Source organism: Vespa velutina, chromosome 20 (genome assembly GCF_912470025.1).
Source record: "Vespa velutina chromosome 20, iVesVel2.1, whole genome shotgun sequence".
Classification (NCBI taxonomy): Eukaryota; Metazoa; Arthropoda; class Insecta; order Hymenoptera; family Vespidae; genus Vespa; species Vespa velutina.
Window position 1 is genome coordinate 756,173 of NC_062207.1, and position 12,642 is coordinate 768,814.

The window sequence follows — 12,642 nt, forward strand, 5'->3', positions numbered from 1 at the left end:
TAATATATATTTAGAAATTCATTATTATTTCTATCGAATCCGTATAATGATACTTACAATAAATAATATTATCACCAATCTATTATTATAATGCATTGTTTTAAACAGCAAGAGCAATATGATCAGATAAATGAAAGAAGGACGAAGAACAGCAATACTTTTTACAACATGATGTAAATATATCTTCTAAATAATGTTATTACCAGTTTATAATTATAACGCATTGTTTTAGACAGCAAGAACAATATGTAAAAATCAACGAAAAAGGAAGATTTACAATACATTTTGGAATATAATGTAAATATATCTAGTAATTTCTTCTAAATAATATTATCACTAGTTTATTATTATAATGAATTGTTTCAGGCAGATGCAAAAAATGATGCACGTAACCTTTATGAAGGATGAAAAGAGTCCCAACGTCTATCTACAAATCGCACATTTCGTTTCTTTTACACAATACGTATTCCGTAATCCTTTATATTAGTTGTTCTGTAAAAATTAGGAAACATACATTGATGTTTCATTATCAGTTTTGCGCGCCGTACTTATTACACAAACGTACATACCGATTCGATGATTAGGGAGAAATGTCAGTTTTCTTACTGCGCATTTTGTTCTTTTTTCGCGTTATCACTGAAGTCATACATCTTGAACGATAGTGGACAAACAACTTTGTGTTTAATCGTTTCTTGCCATTATCTGGTAATTTTCAAGAATAATTTTCACACCAATCATGAAAGCCTGTTCTCTTTATTTCATGATACAGTATGTGAATTGTTTGCAAATGGTTCTGAGGAGTAAGAAGAATTACTTGTACCAAATAGATCACAATGACATATAGGGCTAAAAAGATGTGTTCCTATATCATGGAAATATTGTGAAAAAATATTGTTAACGAACCATATCATGTTTATGGCCATCATGCCACTTGCGTGATTAGAGAATATTTTTGTAACGGAAATTAATTTATATTACGTGCCTCATTAGTAGTATAAATTCGAATGGAGCAAATATATTTTATCAAATGAAGATCTGAACATATATTAACACATAACGTACGAATATTTGTAAATATCTTTTTATAAGTAAATTTTTAAACATCTGTTTATATATATTGTAATAATACTGTAAATATTTTTGTATTTATTGTATATAATCAAACATCTACATAAATTTGATTCTATAGTCAAAAGTAACAGAAAATTCGTCGCTTCGGCAGGAAAACTTATATTTTACAATATAAAATAAATATATCTACTAATTTCTTCAAAATAATGTAGTGTAATAACTAGTTTATTATTATATGTATTTGATAATAATAGCAATATGAGGGAAAACGAAGAATTGCAATACTTTTTGCAAGTAGATAGAAGTGTATCAATCAGCTCCTTCTAAATAATATTTTCACCAGTTTATTATTATAACGCATTATTTTTGACAAAAGGAACAATATGACAAAATTAACGAAGTATGAATCATTATTATTATTTGAATTGAAGCTATTGTTTGTAACGGTGATTAGATTTAACGTAAACCTATTTGTTCTTTGTGAATAAAACGAATAATTTTGAGTATATTTGCATTATTATTTGCGGTTATTGTATATATGAACTACTCACTTGTCAAATCGATTAACTCCATAAAACAAAAACTGGAGAAATATGGTGAAATAATTTAAATTTCTTTTTAAAATTCTCTTTAAAGTACAAATTTAAATAAACATTGTAAAATGTATAAATGCAAATGTAGCTTTCATTTAAGAACGTATAAAGTGAATAAGATAGAACAGTCTTAGAATAATCGTTAAAAATATATTATTTTTTATTTCATTAATAACAGTATTAAATAACGGAAATTAAAGAAATTTATTATGAATATAAAAAGTAGACTGCATCAAATGGTTTAACACATAAATTTGAAAACAATCAAAAAGTGGAGTTAATCGAATTGGCTTGTATATATATTATATACATTAAGTTTATATTGTGTCAATGTATTATAATAAGATTTTTTCAATTTGATCCTGCACTTTCATCAAACATTTTGTTCATCCGTCTTTTTTTTAATAATATTGCCCCTTGTCAATCGTTTGCAATTTGTTGGCATAGATTTAATATAGCTTCATAAAAAATAGCCAAATTATATGATCTTGGTTACCAAATAATGTAATCACTTCGCAAAATAACTAATTCTTTAAATTTTTCAGCCAGTAAGTCACTTGACGATTGATGGGAGGACAATATCACTCGTGTTATTGATAAAATTGAGTCCTATTTGTACGAGAATGTAATCGAAATTTAGACTAAGGGAATGCACGTGATCGTACAGAGCCAAGGTGGTCATTTGACCATTATTATTTTTCATACATAATGGTATCAGCTGAATGTATTTTAAAATGAAGTATAAAATATTACAATATCACAAATATAATTTGCTTTATTATAATTTAACCATTAATTTAATTTTATCATTCCAAGTCTGTTTATCAGGCATTACATTAATTATTTTATTCCTTATTAACTTTACTTTTCGACCACTCAATCGTGTCTCCAAATTCCGTATAATCTTTATTCGCATCTAAGTTAATCTTTTTTTTATTTTATTCTAAACGCATCCATTTCACTTTTATGACGACAAAGAAAAAAATTATTTGCTGCTAATTTGAGAAGATAAGCGAATGTAATCATAGAAAAAGTTTCAAAATCAAATATGATTATTGATTTTTATCGAAATTATATTTTTCTTGGAAATGTATAAAGATTGTTTTAAAATGATTTGAAGATTATTACTTGCATGTTATGGTCGTATTTAAAGTAAGATATTCCAAACCTAATAAACAAGCATATATCAACGGTAGTTGACGATCGTTAATTGCACTAAATAATCGGAGTGATAATAGTTTATTGTAAGTTCTTAATGGAAAAAACTATTTTAAATTACTACCTTTCTAATAGCCTCTGAATACTTTGCATAAAATAATGCAATCTTTAATTAAATTCCCTATTTTATAATACATATATTGTAAAATTTCGTAATATTTACAATATAATATATTGTAAAATCTCTGTATTACCACTTTTAAATATAAGTTACTAGAAGTGATAATACAGGATTTTAGATATAAAGATTTTAAATATAAATTATAGAAAATTGTTTATTATTTATAGAATATAAACTGTATTTATACAAAAGAAACTATCAAAGCATAATTTTATACCTTTTACATTTTATAAATAAGTCAAGATAAATATAAAATTCTCCACAATACTTATATTGCCTATTTACAGAGTATAAATATAATAATAATATAAAAGATATAAATTATTTTTAATTGTCCGATTTTAATTGTTAATTTTCATTTTGAGCAGTTTCACTAGAAATTTATTGCTTTATCCAAGCTTTCGCTAATGCCAAGAAGTTAAGATTTGCTCTTTGGTATTCTTCTTCTGGGAATACGAAGTCGAATACTTTTTCCCAAAGCCGAATATCTTCAATTTAATATAGATTATTTTTAATTTATATTAAAAATTGGAAGGACTTTACAAAACTATTTAATGTTATTGTACTATTTAATGTATGTTATAAAAACTACATACTCCATCTTCTTCAACGATTCGTCTTCTTCGTTTAATTTTTCTAGGCATTTTGACATTAATTTTAATCCAACTCTGTTTGTCTCCTTTCTCATTTTCGAAATCTCTCCATGCTCCCAAAAGTAATATTCTCCTTTCTTTGTCACCGTTTGTAAACAATTCCCACGTTCAAAAATTCTATGAGCTAAGGTAACATTATCAACATCATCTTCCGATGGAGAATTAACTAATTCAAATTTAGCATAAGTTATCCAACCATGTATTATAATGTAAGAAGAATTGTAAATTAAATTTTTTATATATATATATATAATCATACCATGAAATCACGCTTACTTTGACATGAACATTTCGTTCTAATAATCCCTCAAATAGTTGTCTAGTATTTTGTATTTCATCCTGAGATATTTCAGAATCTATGTATGACTTCCATAAAAGTTCGGGCATATCGAAACTAAATAATAAAAATAATAAAAATATTAAACATGTTTTTGATGAAAAATAAAAATAAAAGAAAAAGACAGCTTTAATTATATTTAGTAGTAATTTCTAAAAATATAATTTAATTCGTCCAAGACACAGCTAATTCATAAATAGCTCTATGACAGTCAAAGTCCCCTAATAAAGTTTCTAATTCTTTTAGAAACTTTATAGACATTATATCAATTAAATAAATATAAGTACAATAAAACATAAGATAACTGTAATTATAAGAAAAGTAATTTACTATCATTCACATTGTGTAGTTTTGAAGTGCAAATTCAAATAATTTCTCATACTGAATCCTGTATCTGTCAAATTTTCTAGATTATACCTCTAAATCATTGTAACCACGGAACAATCTGTCTTTGGGATACACATCCAATACCATACCTTGAAATAAATGAAATTAAATATTTACAAATACAATAATTTAATACTTATAAATAATAATAAAAATTATTATAATATATATATACATAGCATACTAATGTTTTTCTCGCTACAGTCAAATTTTTTTGTTGTATTTCGAAGTATGCATCACATAGCCATATCTTAGAAAATGTGAAATGTTTATGTAGAATAAGATCTAAACAGATTCTAAAAAATAAAAAAAATATTATAAAATTCTATCTTTATATGCAACAATAAAGTATTCTAAAATTATCTCTTTATATATAACAATAATTTTATATAAGATAAACTGTACTTGTAAATTTGGCAATATCTATTTATAACTACCGTGCCTATTTTTTCGTACAAAGCATAATTTATGTACACATAGATATATCGTTTCCATACTCCTATAAAAATTTATTTAATGCAAAGGAACTTCAATTTGACTTCAGAATTGTTAAAATGTAAATATTCATTACTTTAGGAGAAGGGACATTTGCTATAGTTCGTTCATTATGATTTCCTTCAGATTTTACTAATCTCATATAGTCAAATCAAGCATCATAGTTAGACGAATTTTCCTTGACTTCTTGCTCATATTGATATTTTCTTTTGCTAACTATTACATCTTCAATGTCTATTTAAAAATGTTATGAAATTTGTGTTATTTTTTTATAAATTTATACAAATTAATATTAATACTTAAAACTTTTTAATTCATATTTCGTATTAAATAAATCTTAATCTTTATTGTATGAATTAATTGCAAAATCACCATATTTCTTTTCGTGTATGGTATATGCATTATATATTTCTTTTGTTCTTTCTTTTGAAATATTGTTTAAAGCAAACTTAGAAATTATTTTTGCTCTATAATGCTATCAGAGAAATATTAAAATTATATTTATTATAACAGAGATATTGAATATATTGTTATCTTAAAATAATACTTCTTTCTGTCCCTTCTTCAAATCTTGCGAATGCTGTAAATAGCTTTTCATTTAAACTCTCATTTCCGAAAAAGTTTATAACATCTTCATAAACTTTGCGTCCTACATTTATTACAAAACTATATATCTCCCTATACAATTATATATCTCTATCTAGCTCTTTGTATCTCTTTATTTCGTAATTCAAATTTAATATATGTTTGCCATGTCTGTTAGTCAGGTCCCCATTCCATCCATCGCTCAAAAAAGTGACGTGTTTCTATAATAAATCTCTATAAAATCAAGTTAGATAATAAAAAATAATCTCTAATTTTATATCAAATCTTATCAGTAATATTTTCTAATATTTCTTCCATATATGTGTATTTGTATCAAAATTGATTTGTTGTATGTAAAATTGTGACTGCAAGATCTAATAAATTTCTGGTATAATTTGTTTACTTATAGCGCATTTCAATTTCAATATAATATAGCCATAATGTAATGTTTCTATGATCAACATCTAGCGCACGTTCCTATACGAATTTAAAATAAATTGGACATATAAAACCTTGAAATATTTCTAATACAACTAAGACTATAAAATGTCCTATTTCTTGTATTTAAGGTATCTTGCTCTTTGCATTGTTTCTGACTTTCTTCCCATCGGGCATATTTCATCAGATTCGTTATAACCATTTGATTCTTACACATATTGTCGTTATAGATATTTCATTTTCCATAATGATAATCAGCCAATTTATGGGGATTTTATATTTTCTGCTTAGGTGGCTAAAAGGGAATACTTACAAATGAATTCTTCTCTATGTAAAATTATAGATAGGATTAACATTATTGCATCAAGATTTTTTTCTTTGCTTCTCTTAGTAGCTGTTTTGCTACGATTTAAATTTTCTCGGGTGCTTTGTTTTTCACCTAAAAAAATTTTAATTGTGAATAAATATTACAATTATAAGTTGTGTATGCTATAATTTATAATTATAAAATTAAATATACTAATGTATAATAATCATTTTACCTTAGCCACTTTGAGCATTTTTTGTGACTTTTCCGTGACGATGGTTAATTATTATTCTAACCAAATAAACACAGCTTCGTCTAAGCTCACGTAAAAACATTCTCGCAACTGGTTCGTTCTACGCCGTACATATCGCATATGATCTTTTAACCTTTTAGTTACTAAATGCCATTATAATGGCTTTCGCATGTTATCTTTTTGAAAGTTATGCCACTATATTGGCATTCGCGCAAGTGATTTTTTCGAAGGATAAGAAGTCACAATAATTACATTTATAGATATCATATTAACTTATTGTGTACTTTTTGAATTCTTTACATAAAAATGTATAAGTAAATTATACCTTATTCATGTACAGCCCTATTCCGAACTAATGTTCGATCTAATAATAAGAAATGTCATCTATAGTTTACGCGCCGAAACTTTGCACATCAAATAACAATAGTAATATTTTTATTTAGCTTTGTTCGATATACAATAGGTATAATACTGTGACTTTCAACAGCTACGGCCATGACTTCAAGAAGAGTCCAAGAAAGAATAAATGATTTCTTTTGTGTTCCCGGCATTTTTGTCGTTTACTTTGTTTTCGGCATCTTTGTTGTGTCTCACTTTGTTTGATTAGTTTCCCACATGTGCGTTTGGTGGCGCCGAAGCGTGTTAGTTACATGTATTGCCGGAGAACGTGTTACAGCCGTAACGATATCGTCGTAATTGCTATTATTGCGCCAAAGCAAATTGGGTAACTACAACGTCATAGTTATTTTTATAAAGTAAAATAAATTACAAATTGACCTTTGATATTACCAATACTTAAACTATTAGTTGAATTTAACGTTAACTACCTTTTACACTAAGTGTGTGCGATCTTAGCGACAGGTATGGTCAAAATATGAACTAGGAAACAAGCAACGGTATCTGTCGCCACCGTGCATCTATCGTATCGGGTTAGTTATTCCCCTCTCACGCATACATAATTGGTTTCGTTGGATTATATTGCACCGTACTAAACTGTTACAGTGTTTTTGTTTATTTCATTATTACTTTTTATAAGTAAGAATTTGAGTATTCTTTTATTTTTTGACTATACTTTCAACAATTTTTTTGTATTGTACAATGATATTGTAATTATTTTTTTTCAGATTATGATTGCAGTTGTTCGTGCAGCCATAGATGAATCGATCTTTGTTTCGATAAAATAAAGAAGGAATAGTGAAATAGATTTGTTGTTAATTTTTTTCGGTTAATTTAAATTTGTTTGCGTTTTATGATTTTAAAAAACTTTTAGGAATATGCCTGTATGAATAACTTGGGTGCAAAGGAGTCATAGCGTCAATATTTGTTCGTATAGAATTTTCTTTTTCTTTTTTTCTACAATCAGACATACTGTATATAAATCAAGCAATAGATATTCGCAAATTAAATTCATTGTTTGCCTCTTAATTATTAAATAATTATTACGCATTTGAGTCAGTGCATCATGCAAGATGATCAAGGACCTATTATACTTCTGTAGAATAATATTGGTAAATAAATGTTTAAATTTAGTAGCTAATATAATTCTACATTTTTTTTTATTACGATAAATTTAATAAAAATTGTGTTTAATCCTTTTTCAGATTTGCATTGTCATTAAGTCAATGTATTACAAATTCAATCTAATTAATTTTCTATCTACGTCGATTTATTTCATTTTGGACTTATTACGGAACAGCTTACATAAATTTCGAGCTACAACGGGGCGAATGTTTTTGAGCTAATGTGAATCTTAAGCAGTAAGTGAACAAATTTAAGTTCCTCTAGTATATATTATGTCGAGGATGAAATATTCGGCTTGACATGAGTTACTAGTTGTAATTTTTTCTATTAATTGTTGACGAATAGCTATTAATAATTAACTTTTTGGATTTACTCTTGAATTGGTATTTACACTTGATTTACACTTGAATGGTACAGTTTTAATTGTTTTTTTATTGGCCATAGTCTAGTTTCATTAGCTTAGGATAGTATTTTCTTGTTTTATTAATGAGTCATTTAATTAATACGAGTCATGCAACAACTCTGAAGTGTGATTTAAGTGCGATTGGTTGTCATAATTGGTGACGAAGGCACTCACACGTTGGCTTCTGCAGCATTTTGACTATGCATGTTTGAACGTGTGCCAATTATGTGGATGTTAACGAAATTTATTATTATAAAAACTATAAAATCTGATTAATTTGAATAAATATATTTTTGCACATGCATTTAAACGTTATAATATAATCAAACAGATCGTAACACAAAAAGTAAGTCTTTCGAGATCTTCTTTAGATGTAATAATCGAGAACAATTCATCCAGTAAAATGAAATAATTTTTGGCCCAGAAATACTAGTAACATTTTATTTCAATTTGTGAAGATATACTTATTTTTAATTTCTAATGTTTACAAAAAATTAGTAATCGTTAGTTGTGTGATATCTTTCAATGCACTATAGTGCATTTAACACAATTTGGCATCTTTTGTATTTCCATGTTGTTTCAATGGATTTCTTATATTTTTTATTAATTTTATAAGCTCTTATTTATTTTTTGATATTGTTAAATTGTTTTTTTATTTTCATGGTTTTTTTTTATTGTTTTGTTTATATTCTTTGAAAAATGAGCCCAATATTGCATCTATAGTTTTCGTGATGTTTATGGCTATTCCATAAGTTATTTTAAATCGTTTTTCGTAATCCACTAATTGTGCAGTTTTTAATAATAATTCTATAATATTTATTCTATATTCAGTATAACTTTGTTTTTTTTCTTTATTTATTGTTTCGTACAGTATATATCTATTAAAAAGTGCCTTGTCGAATGTATATACGAAAAATTTTCTATATATTTTTATATATTATCTCATAATACGGAAAGAAATTAGCGATTAATTTCAATCATGCTTTTATTATATTTAGTGACATATTTTGGTTTCAAAATACGATTGAATTGAATTTATTCTTCCCTACAATCAGTTATTTCTGCAGTTTTGTACTTTGTAGAAATGGCATAAACGTTTCATTTATTTTATCGATTCAGTTATATTTTCCCGTTTTTAATTTTGTACCGATAAAATCTATATTGGTTTTACTAAATTGGTATATTGGTTTTATTAAAACGCATAGTTCCATGAGTTTTATTTTTAATTATTGTTAAAAACAGTTTAGGCGACGCATATTATTTTTCAATATATAAAATAATTTGTTGAAAATAGCAATAATTTGACGCTGATTCATATCATTTATTAATTATTATGCCAAATCTTTGTAGGTTGGATTATATTGTTTATATGGAATAAGTCTCTTAAATAGCATTAATGATTTATTAATGGTGACATCCATGTGTATACATTTTTGAATTTATGAATAAACAAATTTTTTATAACTTTTATTTTATGTAATCAGTCTGTATTGTCAACTGTATCATTATTTGTTAAATGCAAAAATGTAGTAATTTGTAAAAATCTAATGGATGGTATATTCTTTCCAAATATTCGCTATTTTGTAATGACTCTTTCAGAGCAGTCATTTGAATTTTTATTTTTACTTTTTTTTTATCTTAATTATTATTATACATAATATAATTTTATTTCATCACAATTTACAGGAACTTCAGTCGCGTTATAATTTTGCTTATTTTGCTTAAAATCAAAAATGAAAAATTAATTTTTATCAAATCTTCTATCTATTGATATATTGCACTAAAACATTTCAAACATAAATGTAGCTGATCGATACAATCTGGGAAGTATATTGCTTTTTGTCTGAATTTTAGCACTCTTTGTTCTAAAACTTGCCAAATTTTTTTGCTAACATTGTAAAATTTTCACACCGTGTATTCTAGTACCTTCTTTTACATTCCATGGTTTACTCTTCTTCGGATAGATATATTTGATGGCCCTAGTATTTCTACATTACTGCACTGTGTTAGATGCATTGATAGTTTTATTCTAAAGTCAGAGATTTTTATTTTTCCTTTTTCGTTATCAGTTTATATATTTGTAGCTGATGTATTTAATAACAATGCGTTAGCTAATTTTATATACCGTATGTGTGTTTTTCTGTATGGTGTAGAATATCCTATCTTCTGATCGGACAAATCACATCTCATTTTCCTACATTGTAATTTAAAACTACTGTTAGTATTTCACGTGTGTAATTATTTTTGCATACAGTTACTGTTTGCGCCAAATATTTTGTGGAAGTTATTAAAATATCTCGTCTGTTGTTTAATAATCATAATCCTTTTCCTATTTTGCATTGCAATCAACTTGTCTTGTTTTAATTTTTTTAGTTTAACTTCTACGGATATTCTTTTTCGGTTTTTCCTTATAGTTTCTACCAAATGAGAGTTACAAGCAATTAATTTTTTAGCTAAAATCATATTGGTATACCAATTGTCTGCGTAAATTGTGTTGCCTTTATGCGGTATATTGTTACACACGCTCATTACAAGACTTGTTAGTTTTGAACATAGTGCGTTTGATTTTTTTCCAGAATATATTTGAAATTGATATGTATATCTTAGATCATAAAATAATTTAAATAGTTTAATATTATTTTTATGGTACTTCTGTTTTAAAAATTATTTGAGAATTATGCAATTCTCTTCAGTGGTACTAATGATTCATTAATACATACATCAACTACTTCATCAAGATTGTAATATTTACAAAAATTTTGATTTAGTATGTCCCCAAGTTTGCTTATCTTATATAGTCTTCTGGTTATGTTTAATTTTGTTTGCTCTCTGGTTATTATTAATTTTATGCCAAAAATCTCAATGTAATTCCAGATCTTTATTTTATTACTTTTTACTTGACTCAAATCCATTGATCTGATGATTAATGACTAGTACCTTCTTTATTATCGGTAGACTCCGGATGTTTATGCACGATAAATATGTTAGTAACATATGATATTTATCCACGAAAACATATGCAAATATGTACGAAAAATATGCAAATATACACGAAATATTTGGTATGTTAAGTATTAACAATATATTTTGCAATTACTGTGATATATTTCGAATTATAATATATTACAAGCGTCTTTCCCATATTCGATGGTGTTAATTTGGGACTTTCTGCGTATGGCTCATCTCCGAAAGTATAGAAAAATAATGTTAATATAATTAAAAAATATACTTTCTTTTTTGTGCGTTTTTGATTTTGAAATTAAAATGTACCTATGAGTTATAGTAATGTTGGAATCTACAACAGTTTTAATATACATGATAGTCTATTTTGTTATTGTTTTATCTGCTGTAACTATTAAAGATGCTTCATCACGAAAATCACCTATAAGTTGTTCAAAAGCACGATTTGTGTCTTACTGGAAGTTCCTTGTAGCATTCCTGCACTTGCCTTATTTTTTCTTCGGTCAGTATACATTTAATTAAGTGTATTACTTCGTCTGTGGGAATGGCCATATATCCAGGTTTCTTCATTATCGTATAGGCCATTTCATCTGGTGCGATGGATAATAGTGAAAGTGCAATTTTCAAGACTTGTTCCAGGATGCACTTTTGTCTCGTGATGTCTATATATAGAGTGGTTAGTTGCGTTTTGATGTCTCGTTCTACGAAGATGAATTTAGAATTTACATATGCGAACATGTCCAGATTTCCACAAAGGTCTTGTTTTACTCTTGAAAATTCTACCAAGAGATGTTTCTAGTATGAATATCTTTGGTTGCTCTGTGCGTGACAGAATATACCCGCCCAATGAGAAATCATTAGTGCGTGTGAGCGTAATGGTGACATCTTGCGTCATAAATATGTACAGTGTCGGACTCTTACTGTACTCGGCGGGTATCAGTTTTACCGCTGGCCCCTTATACAGTACGTCATAATTATTCTTCTTTATTGCTTGTTTCATTTTCGTTGACTGTTGACGTTTCGTTATCATTTCTGTCTTTGTCTCGAGTTACATTGGTCATGTCGTATGTAGTGAAGGTTTTCTGAATCGTTTCGTTTCGCGTTACCGAAGAGTCAATGCTTAGTTTTTCGTGGGACTCTTTAAAAGTAAATCGTTTATTTCTTGGTTCATAAAGATCTTCATCACTCGAGCTGGCCCCTGCTATCGGAAGGACTTGTTTATATAAATCTATGTGGTTTTGATATAAGGCATCGGCGTTTGCGTTTCTTTTCCTTGCTTCGTAAATAACATTATAATCG

General features: G+C 27.0%; 2 long non-coding RNA genes across 2 annotated transcripts in view; both read left to right on the forward strand.

Moving 5' to 3' along the window:
* The first annotated feature begins 6,824 nt into the window (after window positions 1-6,824).
* On the forward strand, window positions 6,825-7,781 carry LOC124956151. The gene is made up of 3 exons (XR_007103127.1): window positions 6,825-7,182; window positions 7,314-7,493; window positions 7,583-7,781. It is a non-coding gene; the product is annotated as an uncharacterized LOC124956151 (long non-coding RNA).
* Window positions 7,782-7,829: 48 nt separating this feature from the next.
* LOC124956149 overlaps window positions 7,830-12,642 on the forward strand; it is a 35,511-nt gene continuing 30,698 nt past the window's right edge. The window contains exons 1-2 of the long non-coding RNA XR_007103125.1: window positions 7,830-7,966; window positions 8,060-8,215. This is a non-coding gene — a long non-coding RNA (uncharacterized LOC124956149). The remainder of the gene's footprint in view (window positions 7,967-8,059; window positions 8,216-12,642) is intronic.